Raw genomic sequence first — 20,982 nt, forward strand, 5'->3', positions numbered from 1 at the left:
CAAGTGTTTCTTGATCAAAAGACTCCAAATTATTTGAAGACTTTTATTGTTCTTAATCAGTATTACTTGATTGCATTCAAGAAACTCACTTTGAAAACATCAGTGAAAGTGTGAGCCCGTTAGATGGTAAAGAAACAATCTTAACGAAATCAATTAAAACAAAGCACAAATTGCATTCAAGTGAGGAGGGTCTTTCAACTGGTTGGAATTGTCCTTTGTCACTTTATCATTTCAAGTGAATTTCTTTGTATTGACTTTATTTGGATGCCATATTTGGCATCCCTGCTGACAGCATGTCCTTGGATAATGTCTCCAGCCGGCACATGTACATGTAAGCTGAACAAGTACGCTTCCTGGGAATAGGTAGACTCCTGCAAGAAATCAAAGAAAAGGTTATAATGGACCCTTCCTGCACGTCAATCAACAGTGCACATTGGCCAATCAGATCACCACTTTTGATCAGGTGACCACAGTAGCTCAGTCAGACTGGGTCACAAGACTTATTGCTCACCCCACCCCAATTTTTTGCATCAGCGGTTAACACCCTTCCCCCCCCCCCCCCCCCCCCCCCCCGATTATTTTGTAAAGAGTGCCCTTTTTATACAAGTAACTTTAAGTTTTTACACAAGTGTCCTTAGTTTTGTTTAAAAAGTTTCTTGTTTCGCCAGCGGCTTGTAAAGAATTTTTGGTATTTCGTGTAAAACGTCAGCAATTGTGCCGCCATGAAAAGCGCCACCCATTGACCTACCGCTGTTTGCTAGTTAACCACGCCCCTTAGACAACTCTATAAGCCATTTCGCGGATACCGCCATCTTTGAATTATTTTTTTCGGGGGGGAGGGGGGGGGGGAGGAATTACAATGAAAATACGTCTCATCATGCAACTGTAGCTGAGAATGATTGGATGTCTTTTCATTGTAATGCCCCCCCCCCCCCCCCATTTCAAAGATGGCGGTATCCGCGAAACATGGAATTTTGTACGTTATTTTTTGTTTGTCTCAGATTTTGGCGTTCTGCGTCCATTTGTATATCATGTTTAGACAATATTTTACAAGCTGCGTTGATGCAATTCCTCCGTGATAGGTTAATTGTCCGATAGTGGCCATTATCGCCGGTTTGTACTTACATGACAATGAGCTGAGCCTCCTGGGAATGTTGCCGAAGCAATTCACGGATCCGCATCTGTCTGTTGGTCTGAAAGAAAAAAAAAAGAATTTCAGGCGAAAAAATGTCGTGATTTATTGATGTTTACTAAAGTCGAGTTCCATGCACTTGGCAAATCAAATGAACTGAGACTTGTACGAAAAATGGATTGAAAGTGATCAATCTCATTATTGAAAATCAGCCTCCAGAATGTCAAAGGTTGGACACAATTAACAGATGTTGCAAGACTGGACTTAAAATCACAAAAACCAGGGACTAAGCGTAAAGTGGACACTGGGAAAGCTTTAAGTGTATTGTATCCATGCATGGACAAAAGAGGGCGCTTTATAGTCAAACAAGCAGAAGCCGGAATGAGGGACACTTCACTGGTTCACTCATGCTGGTTATCGTGTATTTGGTACCAGCATTTATAAGCCACGATGGCGCCCAAATAGCCCTCGTTTATAGTTTTCTCTGTGGGGGGGGGGGGGTGCTTGAGCGCAAGGAGGAGATTCTACCTTCTCGTTGAGCGTAGTGACTTCTTCCTTGCTGATCTTCCAAGGAAACTTCTCCGTGGTCTCCCCTGCTTCCTCATCCAGCATCCAGGGTTTGGACAGCTCCTTGAACCGTCTCAGGCTCTACACCTTGGGCTTCTTGTTCAGGTCCGGGATGACCTCCACGTCCGAGCAGTTGATGCGGAACTTGCTGAGCATGTTGGCCATGTTCATCTGCTCCCTGTCCATTTGCTCCTTCTTGCCCGTGGTGGCAAAGACGCGCAGCTTGCATTTCTACCAGTTGGATTTCATGGAGACGAGGTGAGGGATGAGTAGGATCAAGCTTGGAGGGTGGTGGGAGGGGGGGGGGGGGGGTTCACAAACAAAAATTATACAGAGCATTATATAAAGCATGTGTTTCCTTAGACATGCAGCCATCCAGAATAACCTGAGAGATCTCAGAAAGGCTCCATGAAATGAATTGGACACTGAAACATATAATAAAATAATCAGGCCACCCAAGAACCAAAAATGTGGTGTTTTCTACTACATACAAAAAACAACTGTGTGGTAGGGTAGGTAAAATCTGTTTTGGGGGTTTGACATTTCAATAGCCTAAAATATAGGGTGGGATGATAGTCATTAAAATTTACTTTTTTTCTCTACTTTAATTTGCATGCATTAATTAACATGTGAATCATTCTGCCGACTACTGACCAACTTACACAAAAATAAATATAAAGTTTATAGTTTTCACTGTGGGGGGGGGGGGGGGGGTGCTTGATCCCAAGGAGGAGATTCTACCTTCTCTTTGAGCGTGGTGACTTCTTCCTTGCTGATCTTCCAAGGAAACTTCTCCGTGGTCTCCAGGCTGCTTCCTCATCCAGCATCCAGGGTTTGGAGAGCTCCTTGATGATTGTGTTGGTCTTGATCTTACCCAACCAACAGCACAGAACTCCATCTTGGGCAAAATCTTGTCCTTGTACCAGCCTTCAGAAAAAGAAAAAAAACAGTCAATTGTTATTTAATGATCGTTAACTTGGTTATCGTTAAGATCGGAGTAAACCTGAAGTTAACACAACCTAGATATACCTCACGGTATACCAAACGTTAAATCTGACACCGTGGCAGCAAGGAGATTTCCACCTTTCTATGAATATGCCTTTGAATGAGCATGACGACTATTTATAAAAGATATAGACATATATCATACTCGGCAATAGGGAAAGTCAGTGGAAAGAACTTGGGACAGGTGTGTACAAAGTTACACGCAAGACTCAGACTTGTTTTTAAGCGAATTACTGAGAAGACGACCATAATTATTGGTAATGAGGATACTTTTATTATGGAGTAGATTAACCATCTTGGTTAGGAGGATATTTTTTTTAGAAGGGAATTATGAAGGAGACTAACCATCTTGGCTAGGAGGATTTTTTTTTTTAGAAGGGAACTATGGAGGAGACTATAACCAGCTTGGCTCGGAGGATATTTTTAGAAGGGAATTATGGAGGAAATTGATCATCTTGGCTGAGGATATGTTTAAGAAGGGCACTATGGAGGAGACTAACCATCTTGGTTTGGAGGTTTAAAAAAAAAAATTGATCATCTTATGGAGAAGACTAACCATCGTGGCTAGGAGGATATTTTTTAGAAGGGAGTTACAGAGGAGACTTACCATATCTTGGCTAGGAGAATATTTTTAGAAGGGAATCATGGAGGAGATTAACCATCTTGGCTAGGAGAATATTTTTTTAAAAAGGGAATTATGGAGGAGACTAAGCATCATTGTTAGGAGGATATTTGTTTTAGAAGGGATTTATTGAGATGACTAACCATCCCGGCTAAATGACTTTTTTAGAAGGAATTTATGGAAGAGACTAACAATCTAAGCTAGAAGGACATTTTTTTTTAAGAAGGGAATTATGAAGAAGACCAGCCATCCTGTCTAGGAGAATATTTTTTAAAAGGGAGTTACGGAGGAGATTAACCATCTTGGCTAGGAGGATATTTTTTTTAGAAGGGAATTATGGAGGAGACTATAGCCATATTGGCTAGGGGCATATATTTTTTTGAGAGGAATTAATGAGGATATTAACCATCTTGGCTAGGAGGATATATTGGGTTTTTAAAAAAAAAAAATTAATTGTTTTATTTTTATAGAAGAATATTTCATCAAGTATTAAATATCGTGACAAATGACGAATTAGTTATAATGCAGGCTAGGGGGCTTGCTTTGTTAATGAGGAAAAAGGATTTGATATTTGAAGGAAGGAGGTTAATCAAAACATTTTCCAGATCCCCCCCCCCCCCAACTTGACATCGCATCCCCCCCCCCCCCTAGCCAAAGCTAGATCCACCCCTGTTTAGGATTTCACGCTAGTTTCTGCTATAGTGAGTAGGTTTGCGTAATTGTGAAGTAAGTGCCCTTAGATTAGCCACTCATTATTGTCATGGGAATTGCCAATACTACAACAGACATGTTTGCATGACACTTAGAAATTACGGCTTTTGCAAAAGTGTAAACAATCAGTTACAGGGGATAACTTCTGTGCTTACAGGGATAGCGCAGGATTTCTGTGCTAGTGTGCTAGATCATCAGCACAGAATTGTGTGCTTAAACCATGAAATTGAGTCTATTGAGTTAGTAGTGGCTTTGTGTACTTACATGACAATGAGCTGATCCTCCTGGGAATATTGGAGAAGCAATTCACAGATCCGCATCCGTATGTTGGACTGAAAGAAAAAAAAGATTTCAGGCGAAAAAATGGAGTGATTTATTGATATTTAATAAAGTCGAGTTCCATGCACTTGGCAAATCAAATGAACTGAGAGTTGTACGGAAAAATGGATTGAAAGTGATCAATCTCATTATTGAAAATCACCCACCAGAATGTCGAAGGTTGGACACAATTAACAGATGTTGCAAGACTGGACTTAAATCACACAAACCAGGGACTAAGCGTAAAGTGGATACTGGGAAAGCTTTAAGTGTATTGTCTCCATGCATGGACAAAAGAGGGCGCTTTATAGTCAAACAAGCAGAAGCCGGAATGAGGGACACTTCACTGGTTCACTCATGCTGGTTATCGTGTATTTGGTACCAGCATTTATAAGCCATGATGGCGCCCAAATGGCCCTCGTTTATAGTTTTCTCTGTGGAAGGGGGGGGGTGCTTGAGCGCAAGAAGGAGATTTTACCTTCTCGTTGAGCGTAGTGACTTCCTCCTTGCTGATCTTCCAAGGAAACTTCTCCGTGGTCTCCCCTGCTTCCTCATCCAGCATCCAGGCTTTGGCCAGCTCCTTGAACCGTCTCAGGCTCTACTCCTTGGGCTTCTTGTTCAGGTCCGGGATGACCTCCACGTCCGAGTAGTTGATGCGGAACTTGCTGAGCATGTTGGCCATGTTCATCTTCTCCTGTCCATTTGCTCCTTCTTGCCCGTGGCAGCAAAGACGCGCAGCTTGCATTTCTCCCAGTTGGATTTCATGGAGATGAGGTTGGGATGAGTAGGGTCACGCCTGGGGGGGGGGGGGGGGGGTGGAGTTGGGGGGCATCACAAATAAAAATTATGCAGGGCATTATTTCCCTCTGACATAAAGCATGAGTTTCCTTAGACTTGCAGCCCTCCAGAATAACCTATGAGATCTCTGAAAGGCTCCATGAAATCAATTGGACACTGAAACGTATATTAAAATAATAAGGCCAACCAAGAACAAAAAGTGTGGTGTTTTCTACTACATACAAAAAACAACTGTGTGGAAGGGTAGGTAAAATCTGTTTTGGGGGTTTGACATTTCAATAGCCTAAAAATATAGGGTGGGATGATAGTCATTAAAATTTAATTTTTTCTCTACTTTAATTTGCATGCATTAATTAACATGTGAATCATTCTGCCGACTACTGACCAACTTACACAAAAATGAATACAAAGTTTATAGTTTTCACTCTGGGGGGGGGGGGGGGGCTTGATCCCAAGGAGGAGATTCTACCTTCTCTTTGAGCATGGTGACTTCTTCCTTGCTGATCTCCCAAGGAAACTTCTCCGTGGTCTCCAGGCTGCTTCCTCATCCAGCATCCAGGGTTTGGAGAGCTCCTTGATGATTGTGTTGGTCTTGATCTTACCCAACCAACAGCACAGAACTCCATCTTGGGCAAAATCTTGTCCTTGTACCAGCCTTCAGAAAAAGAAAAAAAAACAGTCAATTGTTATTTAATGATCGTTAACTTGGTTATCGTTCAGATCGGAGTAAACCTGAAGTTAACACAACCTAGATATACCTCACGGTATACCAAACGTTAAATCTGACACCGTGGCAGCAAGGAGATTTCCACCTTTCTATGAATATGCCTTTGAATGAGCATGACGACTATTTATAAAAGATATAGACATATATCATACTCGGCAATAGGGATAGTCAGTGGAAAGAACTTGTGTGTACAAAGTTACGCGCAAGACTCAGACTTGTTTTAAGCAAATTACTGAGAAGACGACCATAATTATTGGTAATGAGGATACTTTTATTATGGAGTAGATTAACCATCTTGGTTAGGGGGATATTTTTTAGAAGGGAATTATGGAGGAGACTACCATCTTGGCTTGGAGGATATTTTTTAGAAGGGAATTATGGAATAGACTAACCATCCTGGCTAGGAGGGTTTTTTTTAGAAGGGAATTACAGAGGAGACTAACCATCTTGGCTAGGAGAATATTTTTTAGAAGGGAATTATGGAGGAGAGGAACCATCATGGTTAGGAGGATATTTGTTTTAGAAGGGATTTATGGAGAAGACTAACCATCTTGGCTAAAAGGAGCTTTTGAGGGAATTTATGAAAGAGACTAACTATCTTGGCTAAGAGGATATTTTTTTAATAGGGAATTATGAAGAAGACCAAAGATTTTAGGTGGAAAATGGACTGGAATATTGATGTTTAATATGTCGAGTTCCACTTGGCAAATAAAATGAACTACTTAAGGGTTGTTCAATTTGCACTGAAAGTGATCAATACTAATATTTGAAAAATAACCCACCAGAATGTCAAAGGTTTGACACAATTAACAGATGTTGCAAGACTGGACTTAAAATCACACAAACCAGGGACTAAGCGTAAAGTGGATACTGGTAAAGCTTTAAGTGTATTGTCTCAATGCATGGACAAAAGAGGGCGCTTTATAGTCAAACAAGCAGAAGCCGGAATGAGGGACACTTCACTGGTTCACTCATGCTGGTTATCGTGTATTTGGAACCAGCATTTATAAGCCACGATGGCGCCCAATCGGCCCTCGTTTATAGTTTTCTCTGTGGAGGGGGGGGGTGCTTGAGTGCAAGAAGGAGATTCTACCTTCTCGTTGAGCTTAGTGACTTCCTCCTTGCTGATCTTCCAAGGAAACTTCTCCGTGGTCTCCCCTGCTTCCTTATCCAGCATCCAGGGTCTGGACAGCTCCTTGAACCGTCTCAGGCTCTACTCCTTGGGCTTCTTGTTCAGGTCCGGGATGACCTCCACGTCCGAGCAGTTGATGCAGAACTTGCTGAGCATATTGGCCATGTTCATCTTCTCCCTGTCCATTTGCTCCTTCTTGCCCGTGGTGGCAAAGAAGCGCAGCTTGCATTTCTCCCAGTTGGATTTCATGGAGATGAGGTGAGGGATGAGTAGGGTCAAGCCTGGGTGGGGGGGGGGGGAGGTGTTGGGCGGAGGTGGGGGGGGGGTTCACAAACAAAAATTGTACAGAGCATTATTTCTCTGACATAAAGCATGTGTTTCCTTAGACATGCAGCCATCCAGAATAACCTGAGAGATCTCTGAAAGGCTCCATGAAATGAATTGGATACTGAAACATTATATTAAAATAATATCGCCAACCAAGAACAAAAAGTGTGGTGTTTTCTATTACATATAAAAAAACAACTGTGTGGTAGGGTAGGTAAAAATCTGTTTTGGGGGATTAGACATTTCTATAGCCTACAAATATAGGGTGGGATGATAGTCATTGAAATTTACTTTTTTTCTCTATTTTGCATGCATTAGTTAACATGTGAATCATTCTGCACTACTGACCAACTTGCACAAAAATAAATATAAAGTTTATAGTTTTCACTGTGGGGGGGCTTGATCCCAAGGAGGAGATTCTACCTTTTCTTTGAGCGTGGTGACTTCTTCCTTGCTGATCTTCCAAGGAAACTTCTCCATGGTCTCCAGGCTGCTTCCTCATCCAGCATCCAGGGTTTGGAGAGCTCCTTGATGATTGTGTTGGTCTTGATCTTACCCAACCAACAGCACAGAACTCCATCTTGGGCAAAATCTTGTCCTTGTACCAGCCTTCAGAAAAAGAAAAAAAAACAGTCAATTGTTATTTAATGATCGTTAACTTGGTTATCGTTAAGATCGGAGTAAACCTGAAGTTAACACAACCTAGATATACCTCACGGTATACCAAACGTTAAATCTGACACCGTGGCAGCAAGGAGATTTCCACCTTTCTATGAATATGCCTTTGAATGAGCATGACGACTATTTATAAAAGATATAGACATATATCATACTCGGCAATAGGGATAGTCAGTGGAAAGAACTTGGGACAGGTGTGTACAAAGTTACGCGCAAGACTCAGACTTGTTCTAAGCGAATTACTGAGAAGATGACCATAATTATTGGTAGTTCAGGATATTTTGATTATGGAGTAGATTTACCATCTTGGTTAGGAGGATATTTTTTAGAAAGGAATTATGGAGGAGACTAACCATCTTGGCTAGGAGGATATTTTTTTGAGAAGGGAACTATGGAGGAGACTATAACCAGCTTGGCTCGGAGGGTGTTTTTTTTTAGAAGGAAATTATGGAGGAGACTAACCATCTTGGCTAGGAGGATATTTTTAGAAGGGTATCATTTAGAAGGGTATTAAGGAGGAAACTAACCATATTGGCTTGCAGGATATTTTTTTAGGAAGGAAGTACAGAGGAGACTAACCATCTTGGCTAGGAGAATATTTTTTAGAAGGGAATTATGGAGGAGAGGAACCATCATGGTTAGGAAGATATTTGTTTTAGAAGGGATTTATGGAGAAGACTAACCATCTTGGCTAAAAGGACATTTTTTAGAAGGAATTTATGGAAGAGACAAACTATCTTGGCTAGGAGGATATTTTTTTATTAGGGAATTATGAAGAAGACCAAAGATTTTAGGTGGAAAATGGACTGGAATATTGATGTTTAATATGTCGAGTTCCACTTGGCAAAGAAAATGAACTAATTATGAGTTGTTCAATTTCCACTGAAAGTGATCAATACTCATTTTTTGAAAAATAACCCACCAGAATGTCAAAGGTTGGACGCAATTAAAGATGTTGCAAGACTGGACTTAAAATCACAAAAACCAGGGACTAAGCGTTAAGTTACGGAAGACGGATAGTGCCACTCAATGAGTGTGAATATATTTTTTTGGTGCGTGTGAAAATATTTTTTGTACAGCGACCGCCACTTATTATGGCGACTTATGTGGCGGCCGCCACTTATTATCTGGCGGCCGCCACATAATAAGTGGCGGCCGGTGTGCAAAAAAAAAATATTTTCACACGCACCAAAAAAAATGTATTCATACTCATTGAGTGGCACTATCCATCTTCCGTATAAAGTGGATACTGGGAAGAGCTCTAAGTGCATTGTCTCCATGCATGGACAAAAGAGGGCGCTTTATAGTCAAACAAGCAGAAGCCGGAATGAGGGACACTTCACTGGTTCACTCATGCTGGTTATCGTGTATTTGGTACCAGCATTTATAAGCCACGATGGCGCCCAAATGGCCCTCGTTTATAGCTTTCTCTGTGGAAGGGGGGGGGGGGGGTGCTTGAGCGCAAGAAGGAGATTCTACCTTCTCGTTGAGCGTGGTGACTTCTTCCTCGCTGATCTTCCAAGGAAACTTCTCTGTGGTCTCCCCTGCTTCCTCATCCAGCATCCAGGGTTTGGACAGCTCCTTGATGATTGTGTTGGTCTTGATCTTACCCAACCCATCAATCTAGACGGAAACCAATCAGGAAGGAAAATTTGAATGCATTTGCTCTAAATAAATTGTGTCCAGGTCTTGGAAAAGACCAACGTTAGTGCTGAAAAAAAGCGAGAAACCTGGACAAATCTGGTTTAATGATCTTGTTACACATTTTGCCACTTTGACTTAATTTTTTAAAGACCTGCTTGCACTTTACTCAAACTGTTCATCAAAATTCATTCCGCAAAGTCTTCTTCAAGTACTCAACTGTGAGTACACATTTCGGTACTCAAAATACAGTACTCGAACGACGGTGCCTATTGTCCTCCAACGCCGGTTTGTGCACTAAGTCTATGGGAAAGGTTTAGATCAGGGAACAAAGGAAAACACAAAGCCAATTAATCCTCGGAAGCATAGCAGAAAACGACTGTGTGCGCCTTATGGTAAGTGTGTACAGTGTTCGTATATTTTAAATGCAATTTTTGTTTTTCTTTTAATGCAAACAAATATTATACGCTTTATACAGTATGTCCAAAAGAAATGTCCGTCTGACTATTTTTGAAATAAATACAAAACCATGAAGTCCAATTTGAAAAAGTTTGATTGTGCAGATACTCCCTATCTTGGCCTCAACCCCGATGAGTTTCATTTAATTTCAGTCACGCATCACTGCACACTTGTCAATTGATCACAACAACATTTTGGGACACTGTGACCAAGTTCCTTGCCTTAATGAATTTCAGTGCTGTGTTATGTAAGCTGTGTAAAATCCTGCATGTTGTGAAAAGGGCTGCAATTGGGATTGGAATCATTTGCCTGGCTATCAGTCATCATGGCAAGACCTCAGTTTAATGCTCAAGGGCAAATGATTCCAATCCCAAACCTCATCCGCCTTTTTTTCACAGACACATTTTTGGGACAAACTCTATGACAATTAATAATGATAAATTTAGTGTCAGGTTAACAATAAGTCAATAACACTTTGGAAGCCTGACAGTTATTTTTGTTTTAGTTATGATTTTAGTAATGTAAGATGATTTGATATGATGGAGTTGAGATAATCTGTCGCCTACCTTTTGCTTGCTTCTTCTTTTTGTAGTCAAAGTCAAGACGTCGCCCCTGTAACTTCTTCCGATGGTGCTGTAGAAATCAAACATTGGGGAGAAAGTTAATGTACTGTTTGACAAGAGACATTTGCACATTGCTGTAAGGCTCCTTATATAAATTATGGGTCAAAGTGTGACAATTTTCGAGTTCCTGTTATCTCTGAGCATTGTCATTTGCCGTTCAAGTATCATTAAGAATGACTTCAACAATTTGTTGGGTAGGTTGTCTGCTTAACATAATCACTCTTGGTGGACGACTGCATTAACCCTAACCTTCCCAAATCCTCCAAAATCCTCTTTGCAAAATGGAGGATTTTGCAGGATTGAGGCTGTTTAATTGGCAAAAATGTGTGGCTGATTTTGCAGGATGCAGTGTGTCAAGGTCTTGGGCCGGGCCTTGTGTTTGTTTATGCTCAGCTGTGCATAAATTATACTTCAAGTCCTCCGCACTGCTCCAGGATGTCACTGGCTCTGCCTCAACATATTGACAGTGATTGCTGGAGGATTTTGCAGGATTGAGGCAGTGATCATTCTTCCAAGGATCACATTCAAGAAATAATGGAGGATTTTGCAGGATTGAGGCTGCATGCAATTTTGACATGGAGGCAGTTGGAGGATTTTTCAGCATCATCGCAAAAATGCCCAGGGAGTTAGGGTTAAGAATGACTTTAAACAATTTTGTATTCGTTGTGTAGGTAGTTTGCTATTCATTATCACCCTTGGAGGACGACTGCATTAAGGAGTGCATCAGAATTATAAAATCACAGATGTCAGATGTAACAGGGACGGGAAAAAAGTGGACCCCAAATTTATCGAATGACCCAAAGTACACAGGCATAAGTTACAACCAAAATCAACCAGTAATTGATCACTGGTCTTCTATCAATTTTTTTCCAGATTGGCCATAATTTGTGCCTAAATTTCCCCGCATCATGGCTGTGCAACACAGTCCTGCTTCTCCCTTATGGAAAATCTCTGGCAAAATCCTATGTTTTTCCTATTGAAAATACATTTTTAGGCTATTTTCTCCTAGAAAATAGGAACAAAATATATTTTATTTCTATTACATCAAAATGAGTACATGTTGCCACTATATTTTATTTCTATTTTTAAAACTTCACGCTATTTTATGACTATTTTTGGAGACTTTTTTTGTGGTCCACAGTCTATGTGTGGTCCACAGTCTATTTTTCGTCTATTTTCTGGACACTTACACATGTTTATGAGAACCATGGACTATTTTTTTGCTATTTTGTAGACATATGCTCAGTACAACACAATCTGAAGGCCAAGCACTTAATTTGCATACAAGATAAACATCCTGTGTGTGTGGCAAGTTTGAATTTTGTCAGTTGCATTCTGAGAGCCGTTTGTGAAGCACAGCTGCAGTAGAGATGTGTGCAATGTGGGCAAGTATCTGGGGTTAAAATGCATCCAAATCACTGTAATGGAGTGACAAGTGCACCACATGGTTAGTAGATTTTCCAGGACAATTATGAGTAACATTCATGTACCTTTTCAAGCTGTATTTTGCTGAAAAAGCACGCACACCCATAGCATGTTGAATCAAACTGTTTTAATAACTTGATGGTGCATGATGTATGTGTATGTTAATTGTTTGGACGCTGTGTTGTCACAGCATTATTACTGTTCATGGTAATAGACATGCATGTATTTTCTCAATTATTCCATTCTTATGCAGTCATATAACTTGCTCATTTCATGTACTGTATGTTTGAGGACTGCTAAAGATGCACGGTCCACAAGGACATGTGTACTATTAACATGTTCATGTATGTCCACGTATTATAAAACAGTTGTTTGGAAAGACGCCATTTTGTATTTTTAAAAAATACCTCTATTTTACCTCTATTTTTTAAAAAGATATTTTTTCACTATTCTATTTTTTCGCTATTTTGGGGGGTGTCGAAATACAATGGAAAAAAATAGATTTTTAAAAAATGTATTTTCAATAGGAAATAAATATATTTTTTCTCTATTTTATTTCGACCTGGGCTGTCAAAATCAACCAGATAACAGATTCTGTCAGATTCTGTAAGATGGAACTCACGTTGATCTCTTTCAGATCTTTGTTCTTGAGATGATCCAGGGGATCCAGGAAGTTCTGTCTGACGTTCAGATCGAAGGCGTCCTTGACTTCAGAAAGTTGCCTCAGTGATTCTCCCATCTCGACCATCGCCGTAGCTGTATCAAAAAAATAACCAAAACAATTGTTTGTTTTTTTAATGATACCTTTAAAAAACAACATTTTATTGTTCTGTTGTTTCCACCAAAACTAAACAGCTGTGCTACGTATACCCTGGGAGCTGAGATTGTCTATGAAATGCATGGTCTATGAAATGCATTATTAGACAGAGTAAAAAAAAAACCCGGTTTCCCGTCTGTTTTTTTTTTCTCCACCATGAGGTGAGGTATATGTTTTCATCGGCCTTGGTTTGTCTGTGAACAGGATAACTCAGGATAAATGCGGAGGCACTAGGCTCACGTGAATCGCGCACTCCGGACTCCTTCGACCAAAACATTTGCGAGCCTCGTCTTTAAGAACGCGTGCACATAGCTGTGGCGCGACCTCAAAAATGGCTTCTTATTTTGTTCGCCGGATTACTCTAGATGAGAATGTAATTTCCAGTAACCCTGGTTAACCCTTCTGTTAGTGAGCATAAGCCATGTCTGAATGACATGGCTACGACTAACACTAGCCCACATGGTAAGTGGCTTCATCTGCTTCCATAGGTGCAACTAATGTATTAGCCGTAGCCACTTCATTCTGACGTGGCTTTACGCTTTTCCATTTTCCCTAATTTGTGCTTGAATTTCCCCGAAAGTGGCTGTGCAACACAGTCCTGATTCTATCAGAATCAACCGCATAATGGGTGATGTTAGATTTTGTAAGATGGAACTCACATTGATCTCCTTCAGATCTTTGTTCTTGAGATGATCCAGGGGATCCAAAAAGTTCTGTCTGACGTTCAGATCGAAGGCGTCCTTGACTTCAGAAAGTTGCCTCAGTGATTCTTCCATCTCGACCATCGCCGTACCTGTATCCAAACAAAAACAAAAATATAACAAAATCCATCTTTTTATAATACCTATAACAGGAAAGATTTTATTGTCCTGTTGTTTCCTTCAAAATGAGAACAGTTGGGCTATGTAAAAAAGTAAGTGTTTTTTTCAGCAAAACGAAAACAGTTCTCATAGGGATGCATGTGAATTGTTTTCATTTTGCTGAAATAACACGTACATTTCTTTGTGATCCATGGACAGAACTTTAAAATGGTGTTTGTGTTCAAAATTCCTAGATTTGAAAAGTGCTACAGGCAAAACTTTATTCAAAAATTGGTCCTGCCATTTTGGGTTTCGTCTTTTATGACTCACCTGTATATTGGAAATGCATGCATATATAAATAAAAAAAAATAAAAAAATAAAAAGTGGGTGCAAAAAAGGCAGCGGGCAGGTACGAGAAACTGGTTTATTTCTTTACTTGGCCTTGCATATCTGAAGTGCTGGGCACTACATAAATTACACAATACTCATGGTACTATGTTGGTGGATTGGAACACTGATTAGAGCACCTTTTGAGAGCTTTATGATCAGTCTACCACAGAAGGAAAGAGAATACATCTTGAAGCTTGCTCACCAAACGTTGAATCTTCTCCTAATTCTCTGCCGTTCTTCAGCATGACTTCTCCCAGGAATCCTACGGGTTGTTGAGGCTTGGTTCCTCCCTTGTTCTGACCACGGACTTTGCTCGTGGCTCTGGAGACTGTTCAGGAAAGACAATACGATTGATTAGGGTCAGCACACAAATAGAAGATCTATCTCTATTTGGTTTGTTTGAAGTGAATACTTAGACCCGATTCAAACCGGTGTTCTATAGTCACCCCAAACGTAATTATTCCAAAGGTTACAATTAAAGGTAATATACGACATTTGCAAACATCAACAAACAAAACTACCAAATTATTATGAAATACTTGACTTGACTGTAGGTGAATTACAGTCTCAGACATCCTGTGAAATCATGGCACCTGGTGTGCTGTCATTTTTAAGAAAATAAGAATTTTGGTATTGATTTCAAAAGATGGTCGGCCGACCATCATAGGAAGAAACTGATTTGTCCAAATAGTGCCCCAATTTACCCAATTTATTTAGTCCACATTTTTTTGGCAAGCGGTTACACATCCGTGATTGGATGCAAGCCAGCTAGTCTGGTTCCCTGAGCTCAGGGAACAACACAAGATCCGGCCCAAGACCTTGACACAGTGCATCCTCATAAATCAGGCACACATTTTTGCCATATAGCCTCAATCCTGCAAAAGCCTACATTTTGCAAATAGGATTTTGGAGATTTGGGAAGGTTAGCGTCAATGATGTTTCAATTTTGGTTCTTACCTGGATTGGGCTGAAGGTATTCTATTGTCTTGTTCACCAAATCATCCACTGTGTGACCTGCCACGTCAATTTTCTAATGAAAAAAAAAAATACATTACCCAAAGACAATGAGAAGAATTCAATAAGCATAAATAATCTCAAGCAATATTTACTAATACTAAATGTGTTAAAACTTTTTTCGCTATGGCAGGAGAGATTCATACCCTGGACTCCGTTGCGTGTACACAACAGAGTCCAACCTGGGCTAGGACTAGGGCTAAGTTACACTTACAGCAGACAGGGCTCTGGAGTGCTCTGAAACGTGCAAAACAAAACGGGCAAAGAAAATGTCCTCAGTATTTCACCAACCAAGTTTGGAGACTCATTTAATTTTTAAAGGAGATTTTTGTTCAATATTATGCACATGAGAGGGAAGTCAAGTGATTTCAAAATGGGACTAAATACTAGACTGGTACATGTCCAACCATCATGACCATATGGTCCAACTATTTGAAAAGACTGACCTCTTCATTCAGTGTCAATAGTCTGGTGGCTTGACTACGGAGAAATGTGTAGTAAATTGAGACTAGTTCCCGCTTCATGCCACATGTTTCTTTAATTCTTTTGGCATGGTTGATTGATGCAGTACTGAAGCTGTGTTGGACTGGTTGTTTCAGGTGCCAATCTATTTTCTTGCTTTACATGTTTTCAATACCATAAGTTTTAGGACTCTCATACACAGTATTGAGAGTCCCAAATTTTTGGACTACACTTACAGTAGTCCGAGTAACTTGGACCCAACTTATCGTCTTTTTAACATTCAGATTTCACCCTCAAAATGGCCTCCCAATTACTAGATAGGCCACCTGAGGTACAAATGGACATCGATGATTAAGATGGTTGTACTGAAGTTTACTTACGATCCGGAAGAAAAGTGAAATTTTCAATTCTGAGAGCTCCCCTCGCGATCATGAACACGTTAAATTTCCGACTCGTGTTAATGTTTGAACGACGTGATGTAGTCTTCATGCCCAGCGTACATTCAATGGTCCCCATATCCCAAGTGCGATTCTGTTACCGAGCGCGAAGCATCGATTATGATAATGAGTAGACTGGATCTCGCTTGTGAACACAAGTGTTCCATGGATTTCAAAAGACATTCGGGAACTAGCTTGAACTGGTTTCCGCCCATAAAAGCTGTCCTAGTTCCCGACTCTCTATTAGGCCCAAAAAAAAGAATATGACTCGGCCGTTTTCCTCATACATCATCTCAATGAAGGACAGTCATTGCAAAAATTATGCTAAGACATGAATCTAGGACTAAGAAACATTTCCAATTTCAATGTTAGGAAATACTTCAATTTTCTTGACTCACCATAGACTTTGTACCGCTGAAGTGGCGTCAGGTTGCAACATTCTTTTCATGTCTGCTGCCCATTGGAGATCAACCTGCTATCTGTACTGCCATCAATTGCATCATATGCTGCATTCCTCTGACTCTGTGTCTTGCATCACTGGCTGCTCATGGCACGCACGTCATCAATTTCTATGAAAACCGTAGGATAACAGAAAGGCACTTTTATCTGTATCTGTATGGTTACCATGCAGAAACCTATTCAGGCATTATCGCAACGGAGTATAGGTACTCAAGGCGCTGGCAGTTATGTCTATTATTAGATGAATGAAGTACATGAGAAATATGAGACCCATTATGTAGCACCTTTCATTGGTTCATTATAAGCTGCTGCGGCCACTGCCATGCCAGGACACCGAGGCAAACCCCTTCTCTTACTTACATGTAGCGAACAACTCTTTAACGTGCATTCATAAATACCTTAGACAGTTTAGCTATTCCTATTGGTCGAGAGCCCGTCACGTGGCCGGTATTAAACGGATGATAAAGACATGGCTATAGCTGGTCTTAAACACTTTTCCAGTGTCACAATAAAATGTGGACTCCTAAAAATCCAGTGCCTCTTACCGTTTCATTGGTTGAACGTTCACAATCCTCACGTAGGCATGCGCAACACTACCAGCGAGTCAGAATTTTATAGTTCTAAATTCAAAACGCAACGCCCCAGATGCGTTCTGCAGAACATGTTACGCGCGCGTCAATCTCCATAAAAGGGTTGTTTACATCTTACTCGCCAGCTGAACACTCCATTATTTTGCTAGAGGGATGTTTCAAAAAGCATGAAGTGAACTTGTTGAACAAAATCGGGATTTTTTGAACGAATTATTTGAAATTTTTTTACGGATAAGGTATTTATGAATGGGAATAAATATGTGCTCGGTCGGTATTTATCACTCGTTTAATACCGCTTAGAGTCTGGGTGCTGATAATTACCCTCGCCTCCGGCTCGGGTAATTATCAGCACCCAGACTCTAAGGGTTATTAAACGAGTGATAAAAACCTCCGGAGCACACATTTATTCCCTTATTATACAACACACGGGACCTACAGCTTTACGTCCCATCCAAAGAACGAAGCAAGAATGGTCAAGTGCCTTGCTTAAGCACAAGTGTCCGCCGGCGGGCTCGAACCCACGTGACATTGTTGCCTCTGAAACACCAGAACATGAGTCCGGTGCTCTTTAACTGCTAGGCCATGACACTCCATTTATAACGGCTAAATAAAGCGTGAGTTGGTATTTGCTGGACGTGTACTAAAGGAGCAATTCTTCTGAAAATTAAGGACTGTCCATGCAAACTCAAACAAGGCCTAGCCTAGCCCTAGGCCTAACTTAACAGTTAACTGACATTTTTTTGGCCAGCCATGCCAGCATAATTTATTACTTTTTTATTAGTCAGAATGGGACAAAACTATACGTTCACGTTACGAGTGTCTTACTAAACTGATCTTGAATAACTGCTCCTAAAGAATCCTGTATTTTATTCTGAAATTTAACTTTCCAAAACGAGTTGTGGATCACGTTGCAATTTCCCCATGTGGTGATATCTGGCGCCATCTGTCAACTGATAAGAGAACTGCGCCCTCTATTGATTCGATAAATAGCGCCCTCTATTGACCTTTCCCGTTTGGGGCTAACAAGTGGGGCGAGTTGGTAAGGGGGCGAGTCGGTAACTGTATGGTCAGTAGAGGGCGCTGTTATGTTTTTCAATTGAGTGCGCTATTTATTGGATCACAAAATAGCTGTTTATTATATCAATAGAGGGAGCTCTTCAAATTTTCAACAGAGGGCGCTATATCGGACAAGTAGAATGGCATAACCGGAATTAAGTGATCAGTTTATAGTTGCTTGCCCGTGCAATTTTTTTAGTTTTGACAATGAAAAATACATTTTGTTTTCAAATTTCTATTTTTTTTTCTAGCAATATGAAAGCTTTGCACTTTGTAGTGATGGAGACATCTATCGAAACGATCCGCCCACGTTTAATTATAGAATTTTGACGTTACAAAAATTTCGAACTATTTAAGAGCCCTATAAATCCCTCGAATCTAAAATAAAGCTTATAATTTTTTTTCTCTGACGGCGTGAAACGTCCGAGAGCGAAATAGAAAATCAAGTGGTTACATTGTTTAAACTAGTAAAACAAACAATGCGGGTAGAGCTACTTTAAAAGCCTGAACTTTTCACTGAAAAGAAACAATGTAGTGTGCATGTGACTGTCGCAAAAAATCACACCGTTTTTTAAAAGGTCAATTACAATGTTAACAATATTTCGATTGATATGATAAACGGTAATTTTAAGTGTAATGCTACAGTCTAATAAACAAAATATATCTTTCATACGCAATCATAGATGTACTGTGCTGGACAAGCTATTTCAAAAATTAAGTGATGCATCGAATTGACTTGTGGCCAGATGATTGGTCATGAAAAATAAACAAGACAGAAGATTGTTTGCCCGCCCTCAACATTGTCTTGTGTCGCAACACGTAGAAAAACTTTGTGATGGGCTGCAGTACAGTCCAAACAGAACATTTGTCTCACTTTTGCACAGAAACGATAGTCCAGGTAGACACGCTATCTCAAAAATTAAATGAGGCATTGAATTTAATTGTTGCCAGATGACTGGTTTTGAAAAATAGACAAACAAGACAGAAGATTGAGACAAAACATTGTCTTGCTCTCCCTCAACAGTGGTTTGTGTCGCAACACGGAGAAAAACGTTGCGATGGGCTACAGACGCAGTCCAAACAGAACATTTGCCACCAGTTTGCACAGAAACGATACTAGAGTCACGCTGGACACGTTATCTCAAAATTAAGTGATGCATCGAATTGAATTTTAGCTAGCTGACTGATTGAATTTTAGCTAGCTGACTGGTCATGACAAATAAACAAACAAGACAGAAGATTGAGACAAATATTGTTTTTTCTCACCATCAGCAGGTTCCTCCGGCAACACGAAGAAAAACTTGGCGATGGGCTGCAGACAGTCCAAACAGAACATTTGCCTCATTTTTGCACAGAAACGATAGCACTGCTGGACACACTATTTCAAAAATTAAGTGATGCATCGAATCGATTGTGGCCAGATGATTGGTCATGGAAAGTAGACAATAAAGACAGAAGATTAAGACACATTTTTTTGTCTCCCTCAACAGTGTCTTGAGTCGCAACACGGAGAAAAACTTGGCGATGGGTTGAAGATGCAGTCCAAACATACCATTTGCCTCACTTTTTTGCACAGAAACGATAGTCCAGCCGGAACGCTATAACAAAAATTAAGTGATGCATCGAATAGAATTGTGGCCAGATGATTGGTCATGAAAAGCAGAAAAACAAGACAGAAGATTGAGACAAAATATTGTTTTGCTCTTCTTTAACAGTGTCTTGTGTCGCAACACGGAGAAAAACTTGGTGATCGGCTGCAGTTGCAGTCCAAACAGAACATTTGCCTCACTTTTGCACAGAAACGATAGTCCAGCTGGACACGCTATCTCAATATTAAGTGATGCATGGAACTGAATTGTGGCCAAATGGCTGGTCATGACAAATAGACAAAACAAGACAGAAGATTGAGACAAAATATTGTTTTTCTCCCCATCAGCAGTGTCTTGTGTCAACACGGAGAAAAAACTTGGCTATAGGCTGCAGTCACAGTCCAAACAGAACATTTGCCTCTCTTTTGCACAGAAACGACATTCCAGGTAGAAACGCTGTCTCAGAAAATTAAGAGACACATTGAATTGAATTCTGGCTAGATGATTGGTCATGAAAAAAAGACAAACAAGGTAGAAAATTGAGAATAAAAATATCTCTGCCTCAACAGTGTAAACACAGTTATTGTATCAACTCAAGATAAACACATTGCATTGAAATGAAAATTCCTCTAATATTTTGCCATGATATTTGGCAAGAGCATCTTGAAAAATGACAGGAACTGCCAACGAATGAAAGTAAAACAATTGAAGAAATTAGCATTGTGAGGACACTCCGTGTTATTTTTATCGTCATGCATTAATTTCTTCCATATTAAGAGGGCGCGCTAAACAAACACCGCTCACTGCGCACAGACTTCAGTCCACTTTCTTGTTTCAATCTCGTTTTCGTTCTCTTTTAACGAATTCCCACGAAAATATACTCCTGAATGCGTTATATTATGACGAATTATTGGTCGGAATTTCACTAAAATACAATTTGTAAATTGTGACTTATCCACCGAACCATATATTATTTTCTGTCATTTACAATGTCATTCATTCGGAATGTATTTTACAGGTTTAACACACTAAGTTGTTTCGCTCACATTATTTTTGTTCTTTGACGAATTCACTTGAAATTGTACTGGCGATCGTAACACATTATTAACAATTACTCAACGAAATACTGGTTTAATACGTTTAGTATTCCATGAGATATTACCTGAACCATGAGTGTCTTCTTTTTATTCAATACCAGTTCG

The 20,982-nt window shown here is 40.1% G+C and overlaps 1 long non-coding RNA gene across 2 annotated transcripts; it reads right to left on the bottom strand.

Moving 5' to 3' along the window:
• Nucleotides 1-333: 333 nt before the first annotated feature.
• LOC119734003 lies at nucleotides 334-4,875 on the bottom strand. 2 transcript variants are annotated; one of them, XR_005272004.1, is made up of 3 exons: nucleotides 4,834-4,875; nucleotides 4,302-4,369; nucleotides 334-371 (listed from the first exon to the last, which is right to left on the bottom strand). It is a non-coding gene; the product is annotated as an uncharacterized LOC119734003 (long non-coding RNA). The 2 variants fall into 2 exon arrangements; XR_005272005.1 differs by lacking the exon at nucleotides 334-371 and adding an exon at nucleotides 2,589-2,626.
• Between the last annotated feature and the right edge of the window lie 16,107 nt (nucleotides 4,876-20,982).

This window comes from Patiria miniata, unplaced genomic scaffold (assembly GCF_015706575.1).
Source record: "Patiria miniata isolate m_02_andy unplaced genomic scaffold, ASM1570657v1 HiC_scaffold_10, whole genome shotgun sequence".
NCBI classification, from domain to species: Eukaryota; Metazoa; Echinodermata; class Asteroidea; order Valvatida; family Asterinidae; genus Patiria; species Patiria miniata.